Source organism: Ranitomeya variabilis, chromosome 4, assembly GCF_051348905.1.
Source record: "Ranitomeya variabilis isolate aRanVar5 chromosome 4, aRanVar5.hap1, whole genome shotgun sequence".
Classification (NCBI taxonomy): Eukaryota; Metazoa; Chordata; class Amphibia; order Anura; family Dendrobatidae; genus Ranitomeya; species Ranitomeya variabilis.
Window position 1 is genome coordinate 203,841,321 of NC_135235.1, and position 18,153 is coordinate 203,859,473.

The window sequence follows — 18,153 nt, forward strand, 5'->3', positions numbered from 1 at the left end:
GTCCATCTGTCAGGAACAAACAGTTTCCCCACTGGACAACGATCAGGTCTGTCAGCCTGAAATTCCTGAAGAACCTGTCGTAAATCAGGGGAAATAGCAGAAAGAACCACCCCTTCTTTCAGAATGCCGACCGGTTCAAGGACTTCAGGAGAATCAGGCAAAAAACTCCTAGAAAGGGCATCAGCCTTAATATTCTTGGAACCCGGAAGATACGAGACCACAAAATCAAAATGGGAAAAAAACAAGGACCATCGAGCCTGTCTAGGATTCAGCCGCTTGGCAGACTCGAGGTAAATCAAATTCTTATGATCGGTCAAGACCACAATACGGTGCTTAGCTCCCTCAAGCCAATGTCGCCACTCCTCAAATGCCCACTTCATAGCCAACAACTCCTGATTGCCGACATCATAATTGCGTTCAGCAGTCAAAAATTTACGGGAAAAGAATGCACACGGTTTCGTCAAGGAACCAACATGATCCCTCTGGGACAAAACGGCCCCTGCGCCAATCTCAGAAGCGTCATTCTCAACCTGAAACGGAAGGGAAACAACCGGTTGGCGCAACACCGGAGCAGAAGTAAATCGACGTTTAAGCTCCTGAAAGGCAGAAACAGCCGCAGAGGACCAATTCCTCACATCAGTGCCTTTTTTCGTCAAATCGGTCAAGGGTTTAACCGCGCTGGAAAAGTTAGCAATGAAATGGCGATAAAAATTTGCAAAACCCAAAAATTTCTGAAGGCTCTTAATGGACGTGGGTTGAATTCAATCATGAATGGCCTGAACCTTAACCGGATCCATCTCAATAGATGAAGGAGAAAAAATAAAACCCAAAAAATAAACCTTCTGCACCCCAAAGAGACATGTAGACCCCTTCACAAACAAAGCATTGTCACGAAGTATCTGAAATACCATCCTGACCTGTTCCACATGAGACTCCCAATCATCAGAAAAAATCAAAATATCGTCCAAATATACAATCAAGAATTTATCAATATAAGTCCGGAAGATATCATGCATGAAAGATTGAAAAACAGATGGAGCATTAGTGAGCCCGAACGGCATCACAAGGTATGCAAAATGGCCTTCGGGCGTATTGAACGCAGTTTTCCATTCATCACCCTGCTTAATACGAACAAGGTTATACGCCCCCCGAAGGTCAATCTTTGTAAACCAACTAGCCCCCTTAATCCTAGCAAACAAATCAGAAAGCAAAGGTAAAGGGTATTGAAACTTGACCGTGATCTTATTCAAGAGGCGATAATCAATACAAGGTCTCAAGGAGCCATCCTTCTTAGCAACAAAAAAAAATCCCGCTCCCATCGGTGAAGAAGATGGCCGAATATGCCCTTTCTCCAAAGACTCCTTAACATAACTCCGCATAGCGGTATGTTCCGGCACAGACAGGTTGAAGAGTCGGCCCTTAGGAAACTTACAGCCTGGAATCAAATCAATAGCACAATCACAGTCCCTGTGTGGTGGAAGAGAACTGGACTTGGGCTCATCGAATACATCCTGAAAATCAGACAAAAACTCTGGAATTTCGGAAGAGGAAGAAGAGGAGATGGACATTAAAGGAACATCATTATGAACCCCCTGACAACCCAAACTAGTCACAGACATAGACTTCCAATCCAACACAGGATTATGTACCTGCAACCACGGAAAACCCAACACGATAGCATCATGTAAATTATGCAGTACCAGAAATCGACAATCTTCCTGATGTGCATGGTCACCTGTGTCCAAAACTGGGGTTTATTTTTAGCCAAAGGTGTAGCATCAATGCCCCTTAAAGGAATAAGGTTCTGCAAGGGCTGCAAGGGGAAACCACAACGCCTGGCAAACTCAAGGTCCATTAAGTTCAAAGCGGCGCCCGAATCCACAAACGCCAAGACAGAAAATGATGATAATGAGCAGATCAGGGACACCGATAACAGAAATTTAGGTTGTATAGTACTGATGGTAAATGAACTAGCGATCCTCTTTGTCCGTTTAGGGCAGACTGAAATGACATGAGAAGCATCGCCACAATAATAACACAACCTATTCTGATGTCTGAGTCCTTGTCGTTCTGTCCTAGACAGAATCCTATCACACTGCATTGGCTCAGGACTCTGCTCTGAGCACAACGCCACAGCATGCACAGTTCTGCGCTCCCGCAAGCGCCGATCAATCTGAATGGCCAAACACATAGAATCACTCAGACCGACGGGTGTGGGAAACCCCACCATAACATCTTTAACGGATTCAGAAAGACCCTTTCTGAAAATTGCAGCCAAAGCATCATCATTCCATTTAGTCAACACAGACCATTTTCTAAATTTCTGACAATACAATTCTGCCGCCTCTTGACCCTGAGATAGGGCCAACAAGGTCTTCTCCGCTTGATCCACAGAATTAGGTTCATCATATAATAGTCCTAAAGCCTGAAAAAAGGAATCTACATTAAGCAAAGCCGGATTCCCAGATTCCAGGGAAAATGCCCAATCCTGTGGATCACCACGCAGCAGGGAAATGACGATTTTAACCTGCTGAATAGAATCCCCAGAGGATCGAGGTCTCAAAGCAAAAAACAGTTTACAGTTGTTTTTAAAACTCAAAAATTTGGACCTGTCACCAAAAAACAAATCAGGAGTAGGAATATTCGGCTCTAAAACAGGAGTCTGAACAATATAATCAGAAATTCCCTGTACCCTAGCAGCAAGCTGGTCTACACGAGAAGCTAATTCCTGAACATCCATGCTAACACAAGACTCCTTAGCCACCCAGAGAAAAAGAGGGAAGAAAAGGCAAAGCAAACTGCAGAAAAAAAAAATGACTCAACACCTTTCTTCCCTTCTTCTGAGATGCATTTAACTCATAGTGGGCCAGTTGTACTGTTATGATCCGGTGACTTTGGAGCCGCATGAACTTTCTCTGGAGTAGGTGGAAACTATACTGACTGCAAAACCTGAACTAACACCGCAACTAGAAGTAGCCGTGGGGTGTGCCTAACAAACCCTAGACACCTCGACACAGCCGGAGGACTAAATACCCCTATAGATGGAAATAGGAATACTACCTTGCCTCAGAGCAGAACCCCAAAGGATAGGCAGCCTCCCACGAATATTGACTGTGAGTAGGAGAGGAAAGACACACGCAGGCAGAAAACAGGATTCAGCAAAAGAGGCCACTCTAGCTAAATAGGGAAAGATAGGACAGAATACTAAGCGGTCAGTATTAAAACCCTTCCAAAAATATCCACAGCAGATTATACAAAAAGTTCCACAATCTAACTAAAGACATGGAATGTATATCTGCCACTCCAGAGAATCCAACAAGACTGAGAAAATACTGACACAATCTAAGCTGGACAAAAAAAAACACTGAATAGCACAGAATTATTAAGCACACAGCATGTGTGCCACAGAAACAAAACCAGACACTTATCTTTGCTGATTTGGCAGAAGGCAGAAGGAACCAAACCAGGACCAAAACCTCCCAACAACCATGGACAGCTGGCAAGGACTAATGAATCCTGCACGCCTAAATACCCCAGTCAGAACTGCAATCAGCAGATACACCTGACCAGGACTGCAACTCAGGGACAACTGCATTACCACCTACAACCACCGGAGGGAGCCCAAAAGCAGAATTCACAACAGTCTTGCACTGTTCACAAATCTACAGTCACAGAGATGCTACAGACTTATAGCTTAAGACCGGATAACCCCTTTAAGCTGTATAAACAAATAAATGGTTATATGACTTGTATCCTACATTGTTCAGCATTTTTTATTTTATTTTCAGTTGTCTCTGAGCTGGTGGGTGGAGAATGGCTGTCTCCTATACACAGTGTACACAGAGATTGATTCCTGCTTTCCTCTCTCTCTCTCCCCCTCTCTCTATCTATGTAGGAAGCAATCTCTGTGTACACTGTGTATAGGAGACAGCCATTCTCCACCCAGCAGCTCAGAGACAACTGAAAATTAGAAAAACTGGTAAGCAATGTAGGATACAAGTCAAATAAGGACCAGAAATAGTGTTATTCCTCATGTATACACGCAAGACCCGAAATAATAGGTACCATACTTTTTAAATTAACACTCTAGCTTTGTTTTTATGTAACCTGCAGACCTATTTAGAGATTCACTGAGAATTATGTAATCTGATGTCAAGTATTGTCATTGGCATTCATATGTGAGCATTCCTGCACGCTGGGAGGATCTAAGCACCAACATATTACAAATCACACTGTATAGCAAAGGCAAGAATAGACGTGTGAATCACGTGGCGACAATGTAGAATATTGCCGTCCATCAATCAGTTGTGAGGGCTGTAACTGAAGCCGCTGCAGTGTTAGCACACACTGTGAGTGATGGCCGCCGGAGAACATTCCTGCAAAATTAATCTAAAGAAAACGTGTCACGGGGTCCCAGGTCAGGGTGGTCTCAGCATTATTGAAAGGGCTTTTCGATAAACAAGACTAATATGCAACTAAAAGTGACAAATATTTCCAATTCCCTTTCTGCCTTGGACTGGACATTTGCGGCACATGGTATTGCCCTGCTACGACCACATCCGAGATCAAGGGTTGCAATGGTTTTACAATATATTGGGTTGTCATTATGATTTAAAAAGAGAAAACACAGTAGTTTGACAATAAATGGCTTCACCCAACCACTAACCATGAGTGGAGAAAAAGGTTTAGTGTTATCATTCATATTCTAGGAAAAAAAAGGCTAAGAAAGCAAAAATTCTGCCGCGGTATGTCAACTTTTGAGGACAACGGTAACTGTGAATTCAGTTCTGTTCTATAACATAAGCTGTAGCTCAGAACCAGTAAAAGATAATGTAAAGCTCAATTCGTTATGTAGTTTAATTCTATATGAAAACTGTAAAATCATCTTAAAGAGTGAAAATATTCTTTAAAGAAGACATATCACCAGACAAAAAATGGACTGAATTTTGCTCTGATTTTATTCCTGATGCTCTCCTGATTATTCTGCTTTTTTTTTTTTAAATCCGCCATACGGTTCTTGAGATATGGGCTTTTTTTTATTTAGTGCTTATTATGGTCTTTACACGAGGGCTTGGCTCACAAGGTAAATATGCAGATCAGCCTAAAGACACGCCCAAGAGGATCCTGTGAGCCACGCCCCTTGGTAAAAACCATAAAAATCAGCACTAAATAATTGCACAAATCTCAGGAACTGTATGGCAGATTAAAAACAAAACAAAACAAAACAAAAAACTAGATTACTCAGGGGAGCAGCGGGAAAAAATAAGAGAAAAAAAATAGTCACATGAGCTGGTGCCAGATCCCCTTTAAAGTTTGTCACTGAGCTCCCTCATTACTGAGACTCATTTTTTTATAGCGAACTAGTTACACAATGATGTTATCAGCTTTCTAAATGATAATTTGTGGATTAGTGAGGGCCCCAGCACTGTAACCCTCACCCCCCATCAATCCTGAGAATGGAGCTCTGAAATGCATTGTTAAAATGGAGCAATGGCTTTGTTCATTTGCTAATGAACTGTCAGAGGTAGCTAAATACAGCGCTCACGTGTAGAAGTAGAGTGCATAGTAATGCAGATCAACTCAAACACACGCCCCAGAGGATCTTGTGAGCAAAAAAATGCCCATATCTCTGGAAAGATTTGTCAGATTAAAAAAATTTTAAAAGTCGATTACTCAGAGGAAGAGCAGGAATAAAATGGGTAACACTGGCCCCTTTTATCCTGGTAACAGGTTCTCTTTAAATTGATATCTATATAAAAAATTGTATGAGAAAAATTAAATTATGACAGTACGACTTAAGAAATTACAAAAAGTACTCCTATCTCTCATATTTATGCTGTATTAAAAGAATTTGTCACCTATTGCACCCATCTCTACCACAGGACCCCTTCTAGTGGCTGTTTTGCTTCCGTCTCCAATCAATTGTATGGACATCCTCAGCTATATTAAAAACTGCCATATAGATGAAAGGAAAAAGCTGCACATTAATAATCATCTCTCCATTCATAACAGCAGAAAACAGTACCATGTTCATAAATCGGTGAAGCTCCTACAGAAAAAAAATAATCTAGGATGGACGTTCATATCCTGCCTTGGCAGCTGATAAGAACTTTATTAAAAACTTTGTGGAAGACCTAACCGGAGACATGTGAAATGACCTATTATCCAGTGATACTGGAATCCCACTATGGTCCCAGTGCCCTAGGGGGCCCAGTAGGTTCCTCTGCCTCATATATGGGAGCCAGTCTGAGCAATGTTTCTAGTTGGGAATCCCTGTTATAGACCAGGACGCAGCATTCCCTGATAAAGTCCCTTGTACCTAGTAATGCCCCAAAACTTTTTGAAGTTAGGAAAGTTGGATAAGAAGTCTTAATAGGGTGATCATATTGGACTCCATATTTCCAGGGAATGAATCTTTATCCGTCTTCGATCTACATGATTAATGTCTCGTTTTAGCATTTTGCATTGTCTAAGGGATGTAGACCTACTCGCTGCCGTTCTCTACTTTCAGGCTCACTTTCCCTGCCTCTTTTGGGTCTGTACCAAGGGTGAGACTTTACCATGCTGTTATATTTAGAAGGGGCTGAGCCTAGAGACGCGACTTGTTTATGATGGGGATGGTAACCCGGCCCGTAGTTACAAACCAAACACCTGTCACTCCTTCTACTGGGGCCACGGGAGGGAGGCGGGAGGCACGGGGTGGCTCAGTGTTCACTATTTCCTTAAGCTGGAGCATAAGTATTCTGTCTCTTCTCATTCAGCGTAAGATTGGCTACAGGCTTCCAAAAGGTTTTACCCCTGTTTTAATGCAATAAAGCCATAATAGGCAATGGCTACATGGTCATATAGTATGAACCCCACCCCTGATCAATCTCCATCCACTTGTAAAGCAGTGACAGCAGGAGGACAACCCTTTTACACAGGGTGTCCAAACTTTAATGATCATGAGAAGGCAACATGCAAGTCCCCAGTGAATTTACACCTCTGGGACCCAAGTGCATTTTGCGTTTTTCCATTATCCCCTTTCCGACATATACTGTAACTTGTCAGGACCAGTTCTTTGATTCGGGCTCAGGAGCTGAGCCTGCAGCTTTCCCAACATTTCATGGCTGTGTGAGATCTGCCCGCTGCTCTTAGCTCCACAAATGCTGCTGTCAATCTCTAATAGTGGCATTTAATGGGCACAGTCTGAAAATAGGGGTGCACTATTCCACCTGCCAATCTTTCCTCCTTGCGACGCAATCAAGGCTGTCAGGGGTCTACTCCATAATAGTGCTCCTAATAAGAGCAACTTGTGATTTTCGCCATATATTGTTATCCTGTTGTTTTGCTGTATAAAGTGATCAGATGCTGCTACAAAATTTTTTAAAAAATTGGAAAATATATTAAACATTTTTTTAATTATTCTTAAAAATTTAAAAAAACATACCGTATTTTCCGGCGTATAAGACGACTTTTTAACCCCTGAAAATCTTCTTAAAAGTCGGGGGTCGTCTTAGGCTACTTTCACACTAGCGTCGGGCTCGGCCTGTTGCGGTGCGTCGGGCCGAGGTTCCCGACGCTAGCTTTGTCTCCGCCGCACAACGGGGGCAGCGGATGCATTTTTCCATCGCATCCGCTGCCCCATTGTGAGGTGCGGGGAAGTGCGGGGAGGTGGGGGCGGAGTTCCGGCCGCGCATGCGCGGTCGGAAAAAGCGGACCGTCGTGAGCAAAAAACGTTACATGTAGCGTTTTTTGGTCCCGACGGTCCGCCACAACACGGCGCAACCGTCGCACGACGGTTGCGACGTGTGTCAATCCGTCGCAATACGTCGCTTAATGTAAGTCTATGGGGAAAAAACGCATCCTGCAAGCACTTTTGCAGGATGCGTTTTTTCGGCAAAACGACGCATTGTGGCGGATTGCAGTTAACGCTAGTGTGAAAGTAGCCTCATACGCCGGGTATCGTCTTGTACGCCGGGTGTATATGGTGGGTGGGGGGGGAGTGGTCCTGATGACGACGAGGGGGCGTCTCACAGGAAAGTGCGTGGAGTATCCCCCATTACCTCATCGTAGCGCTGCAGCGTGGGGTCTCTGTGCTGGGAGCGGCGGCTGCTGCTCCTCTTTGTGCCGCGTGGGTGCTGTGCTGTGGGGCGGCGGCTCCTCTTCTGCAGTGTGGGGCCTCTGTGCTGTGGGGCGGCGGCGGCGTATTTTCATGCAGTCAGTCGGGGCTCCTCCGGCATCTCCTTAAAGCCCGGAGGCCTCGCTGGCAGCTCCATTGCTATGATGCGGTGGCCTCCGGGAAACTGGCCGCTGCTCAGATTCAGATCTCGTCTCCCGAGATCTCGGGACGAGATCTGAATCTGAGCATGCGCCACCCCCAGCGGCCATTTTCCCGGAGGCCACCGCATCGCAGCAATGGAGCTGCCTCCGGGAAAATGGCCGCTGCTCAGATTCAGATCTCGTCTCCCGAGATCTCGGGACGAGATCTGAATCTGAGCATGCGCCGCCAATAGCGGCCATTTTCCCAGAGGCCACCGCATCATAGCAATGGAGCTGCCGGCGGGGCCTCCGGGCTTTAAGAAGATGCCGGAGGAGCCCCGAATGACCGCATGAAAATACGCCGCCGCCGCCCCACAGCACAGAGGCCCCACACTGCAGAAGAGGAGCCGCCACCCCACAGCACCCACGCGGCACAAAGAGGAGCCGCCGCTCCCAGCAGAGACCCCACGCTTCAGCGCTACGATGAGGTAATGGGGGATAGTCCACTCACACTTTCCTGTGAGACGCCCCCTCGTCGTCATCGGGACCACTCCCACCCAAAAGGCACATTAGTCACCGGCCCTATAAGACGACAGACGGCGTATAAGAAGACCCCCGACTTTTAAGAAGATTTTATATTTTAACTGGAAAAGTTGGGGGGTCGTCTTATACGCCCAGTCGTCTTATACGCCGGAAAATACGTATTTTGCTTAACTGCACCAGTAAAAGTCTCATCTGTAAAAATAAAAAATAAAAAAAATAATGTAATTAAATCGGTAAACCTTGTAAAGAGAAAAAAAATGCAATAAGTAATGGTCAAAATGTTGTATCTACCCTAAAATGGTGCATAAAAACCTCAGCTCGCCTCGCAAGAAACAAACCCTCACATAATTCCATCAATGGAAAAATGGCAACCTTACAGGTTAAAAACTTTACAAGTTTGGTAGTCTTACTGACTTGGAGAATGATGTTTCCAAATCACTTTTACAGCAGAAAATTGCTTTTTTTTTTGCTTTTTGCAGAATCTTACCACACTTGGATTTTTTTCCTATTTTATAGTAAACTACTATAACACGACTGTAACGACGGAAGATATGGAATATTGTTTGTTTGTTTTTTAACTTTATTTCAGGTGACAAGGGTCTTCAGGTGGATTAAGAGTATAATAAAATATTAAACCACCATGTGTCTTTATTTCATTAAAATACTTTTTAATAATGTGTGTGTGTTTTATTAACCATTTCGTACTATTGGATTAATAATGGATAGGTGTCATAACTGACGCTTCTCCATTATTAACCTGGCTTAATTTCACCTTACAATAGCAAGGTGACATTAACCCTTCATTACCCCATATCCCACCGAGTGGGAAGAGAGAGGCTAAGTGCCAGAATAGGCGCATCTTACAGATGTGCCTTTTCTGGGGTGGCTGGGGGCAGATGTTTTTAACCAGGGGGGGTCCTATAACCATGGTCCCTCTCCTGGCTATTAATATCTGTCCTCAGTCACTGGCTTTCCCACTCTGGTGGAGAAAATTGCGCGGGAGCCCACGCCAATTTTTTCCGGGATTTAACCCTTTAATTTAATAGCTAGAGACCCCAAATTTTACACAGAGACACTTGTTACATTAGTAAAGAGGAATATGTAATAAAAGAAGGGATACAGTATGAGATGGTTTACTGTATGTAAACCATGTCTCATATCCTGTCGGGTTTGTGAAGGAGATAGCAAAAGCCGGCAATTGAATTACTTACTTTAGCTTTTCTGCTATATCTAGCGCTGAATTAAATATAAATATATATATATGTGTCTCACTGACATATATATATATATATATATATACCTATTCTGTGTGTACACTAGGGTTGAGCGAAATGGATCAGACAAATTGAAAAATCGCCGACTTTGTGGGATCGACCATGAGGTCAGCGATCTTCGCGCCAAAGTCGTGTTTCGTATGACGCTTTCAGCGCCATTTCTCAGCCAATGAAGGAGGACGCAGAGTGTGGGCAGCGTGATGACATAGGTCTCGGTCTCCATCATCTTAGAGAAGGGCATTACACTGATTGGCTTGCTTTCTGCGGCGTCACAGGGGCTATAAAGGGGCGTGCACGCCGACCGCCATCCTACTTCTGCCGATCTGAGCATAGGGAGAGGTTGCTGCAGCTTCGTCAGAAGCAGGGATATTGTTAGGGAGGAAAGATTAACCCCCAAACCGCTTGTGCTGTAGCGATTTCCACTGTCCAACACCACCTTTTCTTTGCAGGGACAGTGGAGGCTAGATTTTTGTGCATCAGCTCTGTAGCTTATAAGGCTCCCTGATAGCTGCATTGCTGTTTGTACGCCGCTGTGCAAACCAACTGCTTTTTTAAAAGCAAAAATCCAGTTACTCCTTTCTGCACAGTTCTATTGTTTATTTGTTCACACTTTTGTGTGCAGCAGTCCTTTTTATTGCTGCCATACTTGCCCTGAGATCATTGTAGGGAGATTGTTATTGTAGTACGGTCCCTTTTTTTTTTATATATCTTCCAGCCACGTTCTGCAACTTACATTGTGTAGTGTAATACAGCAGACCTGATTTTTGCAGCAGTCTCCCACACAAAAAAGGGAGATTTAAATTGCCACTAAGGCTAGTTTTTCACTAGCTCCGCCTACTTCTGCATGCGGCCGGCTTGCGGCCTGTGTACCTATCTTTAACATTAGGTACGCAGGTCGTGCCGCAGTATGCGGATGCTTCCGCATGCGTCGTTTTGACAATGCGGCAAAAAAATGAAATTGCTACAAGCTGCGATTACGCTGGTCGCCGCATCGTCAAAACGACGCATGCAGAAGCATCCGCATACTGCGGCACGACCTGCGTACCTAATGTTAAACATAGGTACACAGGCCGCAAGCCGGCCGCATGCAGAAGTAGGCGGAGCTAGAGGCGGCGGTGCGGCCGAGGGCTGGGCTTCACGGAGGAAGTCCGCAGCCCTCCGCAGCTCATGCAAACGCTAGTGTGAAACTAGCCTAAGTGGATCTGCGTCAGTTCTGTTTGTCGTATATCTGCCTGCCACTTTCTGCCATTTACATTGTGTAGTTTTATACAGTGGGCTTGGTTTTTGCAGCAGTCTCCCACACAACAAAGGGAGATTTAAATTGCCACTAAGTGGATCTGCGTCAGTTCTGTTTGTCGTATATCTGCCTGCCACTTTCTGACACTTACATCATCCGGGCACTGCATACTTACCCATACCATGGCTACAGGTAATTGACAAAACAGACTTTCTTCTCAGTAGTAGTGATTATTGCGTTTAGCCGGCACCGCCTCTTATATGACTCCATGCATATTAGACAGCATTGAGGCTGTATGCACACTGCACTAGCACCTTATAGGCTTACGCACCACTTAGTGGGTAATGGAGCTTTAGTCTGCTGTAGCACCTTATAGAATTTGCCATATTTTTTGTATTATTGAGTATATGGGTGTTTATGCAGGTCCCTGGTTGTATGTTTCCGTTGTCACATTTGATAGTCCATTGACAGCAGAGTCTTAGGACTTCCATCTCTGCTGTTATCATTTATTACTAATTTGATAATTGTATACATATATATGTAATATTGATTGTTGGTTGTATTTTCCTAAATATTTAATAAAGAATTGTTACTATTTTTACCGTTATAATTGATCGTGTTTACTTCACTATCTCTATTGGTTATAGCTAGTGTGAAACTAGCCTAAGTGGATCTGCGTCAGTTCTGTTTGTCGTATATCTGCCTGCCACTTTCTGCCATTTACATTGTGTAGTTTTATACAGTGGGCCTGGTTTTTGCAGCAGTCTCCCACACAACAAAGGGAGATTTAAATTGCCACTAAGTGGATCTGCGTCAGTTCTGTTTGTCGTATATCTGCCTGCCACTTTCTGACACTTACATTGTGTAGTTTAATACAGTGGGCCTGGTTTTTGCAGCAGTCTCCCACATAATAAAGGGAGATTTAAATTGCCACTAAGTGGATCTGCGTCAGTTCTGTTTGTCGTATATCTGCCAGCCACTTTCTGCCACTTACATTGTGTAGTATAATACAGTGGGCCTGGTTTTTGCAGCAGTCTCCCACACAAAAAAGGGAGATTTAAATTGCCACTAAGTGGATCTGCGTCAGTTCTGTTTGTTGTATATCTGCCTGCCACTTTCTGCCATTTACATTGTGTAGTGTAATACAGTGGGCCTGGTTTTTGCAGCAGTCTCCCACATAATAAAGGGAGATTTAAATTGCCCCTAAGTGGATCTGCATCAGTTCTGTTTGTCGTATATCTGCCTGCCACTTTCTGCCACTTACATTGTGTAGTGTAATACAGGGGGCCTGATTGTTGCAGCAGTCTCCCACACAAAAAAGGGAGATTTAAATTGCCCCTAAGTGGATCTGCGTCAGTTCTGTTTGTCGTATATCTGCCAGCCACTTTCTGTCATTTACATTGTGTAGTGTAATACAGTGGGCCTGGTTTTTGCAGCAGTCTCCCACACAAAAAGGGAGATTTAAATTGCCCCTAAGTGGATCTGCGTCAGTTCTGTTTGTCGTATATCTGCCAGCCACGTTCTGCCACTTACATTGTGTAGTGTAATACAGCAGGCCTGATTTTTGCAGCAGTCTCCCACACAAAAAAGGGAGATTTAAATTGCCACTAAGTGGATCTGCGTCAGTTCTGTTTGTCGTATATCTGCCAGCCACGTTCTGCCACTTACATTGTGTAGTGTAATACAGTGGGCCTGATTTTTGCAGCAGTCTGCCACATAATAAAGGGAGATTTAAATTGCCACTAAGTGGATCTGCATCAGTTCTGTTTGTCGTATATCTGCCTGCCACTTTCTGCCACTTACATTGTGCATACCTCCCAACCGTCCCGGATCCCGCGGGACTGTCCTGATTTTGACAGTCAGCCCCGTGATCCTGGGCAGAACATTAGTTGTCCCGCACTACGCAAGGTTTGTTGCTGTTTTTTTTTTTTTTATAAAAGTTGGGTCAAATCCCGCCCACCCCAGCCCCCGCCCCCCGCCCACCTCCCACTCACGCCCCCCCGCCCGCCTCCCACCCACCTCCCACCCACCCTCCTTGAAGACAATACTCCCCCTGCTCCAGCGATGGTCTCGGCTTCTGCAGCGCTCCTGAATGAGCTGTCACGTTGTACCGCTCATTTAAGGTCATGAATATGCGCATATTCATGACCTAATGAGCGGTATCACATGACCGCTCACCGAGGAAGAAGGTGCTGAGCCGGGAGTCGTGACACAGCGAGAGGGATGACCGTGCGGTGAGGAACAGGTAAGTATGAGGGACGAGGGACAGGGGAGGGGGGATGAAGGAGGACGGTAAGCCGCGCTATTCGCCATTCAAGATGGGTGCGGGGGGGGGGCAGGAGGGGGGTGGAGAGATGAGCCATGCATACAGGAGGGGGAAATATGAGCCATGCATACAGGAGGGGGGGGAATATGAGCCATACATACGGGGGGAGGGGGGAAATATGAGCCATGCATACAGGAGGGGGAAATATGAGCCATGCATACAGGAGGGGGAAATATGAGCCATGCATACAGGAGGGGGGGGGAATATGAGCCACACATACAGGAGGGGGGGAATATGAGCCATACATACAGGAGGGGAATATGAGCCATGCATACAGGAGGGGGGAATATGAGCCATGCATACAGGGGGGGGGAATATGAGCCATGCATACACTAGGGGGAAATATGAGCCATGCATACAGGAGGGGGGGGAATATGAGCCATACATACAGGAGGGGGGTCAGTATACAGTATTAAGCATCATGTGGGATCATTTTACAGTATGGAGAACTGTGTGGCCAGTATACAGTATGGAGCATCATGTGTGGACATTATACAGTATGGAGCATCATGTGCGGTAATTATACAGTATGCAGCATCATGTTTGGTCATTATACAGTATGGAGCATCATGTGCAGTTATTATACAGTATGGAGCATCATGTGCGGTCATTATACAGTATGGGGCATCATGTACAGCCAATATACAGTATGGAGCATCATGTGCAGCCATTATACAGTATGGAGCATCATGTGCGGTCATTATACAGTATGGAGCATCATGTGGGGCCATTATACAGTATGGAGCATCATGTGCAGTCATTATACAGTATGGAGCATCATGTGCGGTCATTATACAGTATGGAGCATCATGTGGGGCCATTATACAGTATGGAGCATCATGTGCGGTCATTATACAGTATGGAGCATCATGTGTGTTCATTATACAGTATGGAGCATCATGTGCAGTCATTATACAGTATGGAGCATCATGTGTGTTCATTATACAGTATGGAGCACTGTGTGGCCATTATACAGTATGGAGCATCATGTGGGGTCATTATACAGTATGGGGCGTCGTGTGTGTTCATTATACAGTATGTAGCATCATGTGTGGCCATTATACAGTATTGAGCATCATGTGTGGCCATTATACAGTATGGGGCATCAAGTGTGGTCATCACACATTATGGAGCATCATGTGGGGCCATTATACAGTATGGAGCATCATGTGCGGTCATTATACAGTATGGAGCATCATGTGTGTTCATTATACAGTATGGAGCATCATGTGCAGTCATTATACAGTATGGAGCATCATGTGTGTTCATTATACAGTATGGAGCACTGTGTGGCCATTATACAGAATGGAGCATCATGTGGGGTCATTATACAGTATGGGGCGTCGTGTGTGTTCATTATACAGTATGTAGCATCATGTGTGGCCATTATACAGTATTGAGCATCATGTGTGGCCATTATACAGTATGGGGCATCAAGTGTGGTCATCACACAGTATGGAGCATCATGTGTGGCCATTATACAGTATTGAGCATCATGTGTGGCCATCATACAGTATGGAGCATCATGTGTGGCCATTATACAGTATGGAGCACTGTGTGGCCATATTTTTTTGTTTATAATTATTGTATATGAAACAGTGTGATCAGCAGTGCTAAATGGGTGTGGTTGGGACGTGGATATGGGTGTGACTAATTATGAATGGGTGTGGTCAGAGGCGTGGCCTAAAATTTGCCGCGGCGCAAACTTTCTCCCTATTTCCCATCTTAAAAAGTTGGGAGGTATGATTGTGTAGTGTAATACAGTGGGCCTGGTTTTTGCAGCAGTCTCCCACACAAAAAAGGGAGATTTAAATTGCCACTAAGTGGATCTGCGTCAGTTCTGTTTGTCGTTTATCTGCCAGCCACGTTCTGCCACTTACATTGTGTAGTGTAATACAGCGGGCCTGATTTTTGCAGCAGTCTCACACACAAAAAGGGAGATTAAAATTGCCACTAAGGCTACGTTTACATTTGCGCCTTTGGGCGCAGCGTCGTCGACGCATAACGACGCATGCGTCATGCGCCCCTATCTTTAACATTGGGGACGCATGGACATGCGTTGTCATGTGTTTTGTTGCGTTTCACGGCGCATGCGTCGTTTGGCCGCACCTGGGGGGCGCGCGGCTGACACTACATGTTGCATTATTGTAGCGTCGAAAATTTTGGAAAAAACGCATGCGTCGCCCGTGCGTCGTAATTGCGTTTTTATTGAACACAATAGACAACGCAACGGACGCAAGTGCGTGCGTCGTACTGCGTTGTGCGACGCATGCGTCGTTTAATAAAATAACACAAAACAGTGTCTAGATGGTGTCTAGACAGTGAAAAAACATCCGACATATATAAATAAAATGTTTGCATTGTTTGTCACTTGGCTGCTGCATAGGACACAGAACAGACAAGCTCTATATCATCTGCATCATCTGCTTTCAAGAGATGTAAGTATAGAATGGATCTGCGCATTTTCTTTGTGTTTGATTTTTTAAAATTTATAGCAAGTTGTGTATTTGTTTGTTATGCACTTTCACCGTCTATACTGTGGTTGTGTAATGGACATTGTTTTTTTTTTATTCTGGTTGTGATGTATTTCTGGCGTATATGATGGCGTTTCATTGTCTCCGGCCTTGTTGGTTTTATTGTAAAGTATGGTGGTCTATCCAGGATTGACTTTTATTTTCCTTTTTTTTTTTGTTTGGTTTGCCTTTTCTTGTGCCTTTCTGAAAAAAAACTATTTATTTTTTTTAAAAAGATATGTGTATTTTTTGGATAAGTACATAGGGTCTGTTGTTTATTTGTTTTGTTATCTTTTCTGGGACTGTTCTCTTCTGCTTTTGCTATACTCTGGCATTGTGTCGTCTCTGCCATTGTAGTTTCAATGTATGGTGGTGTGGTTTGCTCAGTGCTTGTTCAGTTGGCATTGTACTATGAGTGCACTGTTCGTTGTGTTCGTAGTGCTTATGTATGTTTTTTTTTATATTTTCCTCTATGTGGCTGTGTATAATTGTGCATTCTGTTAATGTAAATATTTTTTGAGGGTTTTCCTTGCAGAATTTATCTTGTTACCATGGCCAGCGAGTCAAGCCACACAACACCGCAGGGGAGTCAGGTGAGTACATGATCTACTGTTGCTTACTATTCGTTGTCATTTGTATACATGTCACTCAATTGTTGTAAAACTATTTTCCAGGCTTCTTCAAGTGAGGAGGAGGAAGCGCGCCGGCAGGAGCAGCGACCTCGGGGCCAAGCTGGGTGGCAAGACGGCGAGTAAGTATTTTTTCCAACAACCTTTTTTTTTTTTTAACAATTTCAATTTTTTTTTTTTTTTTGGGGTGGGGGGAGGGAGAGAGCTATTTTTATTTAGATTGCAAACATTAATATTTTCCAATTATTCTAGGTTTCACAACGGGACCAAGATAAGGAGATAGACATAGATATCATGGTCGCCTCTATCCAGGAGCGAGGCCCGTTGTGGGACAGCCGTGACCCTCGGCACGCGGACCAGGTTGTTTTAAGGCGTATGTGGACGGAGGTTGCCCAATCGCTGTGGGATGGCTTTGACACAGCTTCATCCGCGGACAAAGATAACTTTGGTAAGTATTGCTGAAATGCCGCTCTGACACATCAGGCCAGGATACACAACCGTGTGTGATGCGATCAACTCCTGCCAGTTTGTTGCATCGCACACAGTTGCGTTATCATATGAAAATGTTTCTCAAAATTTTTTGGGGGGTTTTGTTTTTCCACAGTCAAAAAATTGAGGACAAGATGGCGTTCCATGAAGGACCGTTTCAATCGTGGCCTGCGGAAGGAGGAGGAACAGGCTCGTAGTGGTGCTGCTGCGGCAAGGACATCTACGTACAAGCATACCAGACTTCTCCAGTTCCTGAGACCGGTCCTTGCCCGCCGAGAGTAAGTATTTAGTACCTATTCAAACACATCGGGTATTGTAAAAAATGCATGTTCACGTACTATATTGTCCAGCCACGTAGTATATTGCCCAGCCATTTAGTATTTTGGCCAGTGACGTAGTACAGCACAGAGACACATAGTATATTGCCCAGCCACGTACAATATTTAAATAGTGGCGTTGTATATTGCCCATCCTGGTTTGTCACAGTTTTCCCCCAAAAAAATTAAAAAAAAATTGACACGGGAGACCTTATAGTCCACGGCAGGATCCGTTCCCAGGGTTGGTCTGATCGCAGGACCTGTGATGACGTCTCGGTCACATGACCGTGACGTCATGGCAGGTCCGACGATAAGCGTAAACCATGGCGGACGTCACAAACGGCAACCATGGTTGAGTATAGCCTGGTAATTTTTAAAATCAAAATGTTTATATTTTTAAATATTGATGCGGCATAGGCAGTGTCAATATTAAAAAGTTTGTGACATCAAGGTGTAACGGCGGCAACGGTTACCGCTGGTAAGTGTTTATCGTGACAGAGGGGAGTATGCAGGCGACAGGCATTCACTGCGGGGAGTAAGGAGCGGCCATTTTATTATGGACTGTGCCCGTCGCTGATTGGTCG

At 44.6% G+C, this 18,153-nt stretch overlaps 1 long non-coding RNA gene across 1 annotated transcript; it reads left to right on the forward strand.

The window, feature by feature from the left end:
* The first annotated feature begins 16,872 nt into the window (after positions 1–16,872).
* On the forward strand, positions 16,873–17,803 carry LOC143768611 (uncharacterized). Its single transcript, XR_013213965.1, has 3 exons — positions 16,873–16,885; positions 17,016–17,211; positions 17,368–17,803. It is a non-coding gene; the product is annotated as an uncharacterized LOC143768611 (long non-coding RNA).
* Positions 17,804–18,153: the final 350 nt, after the last annotated feature.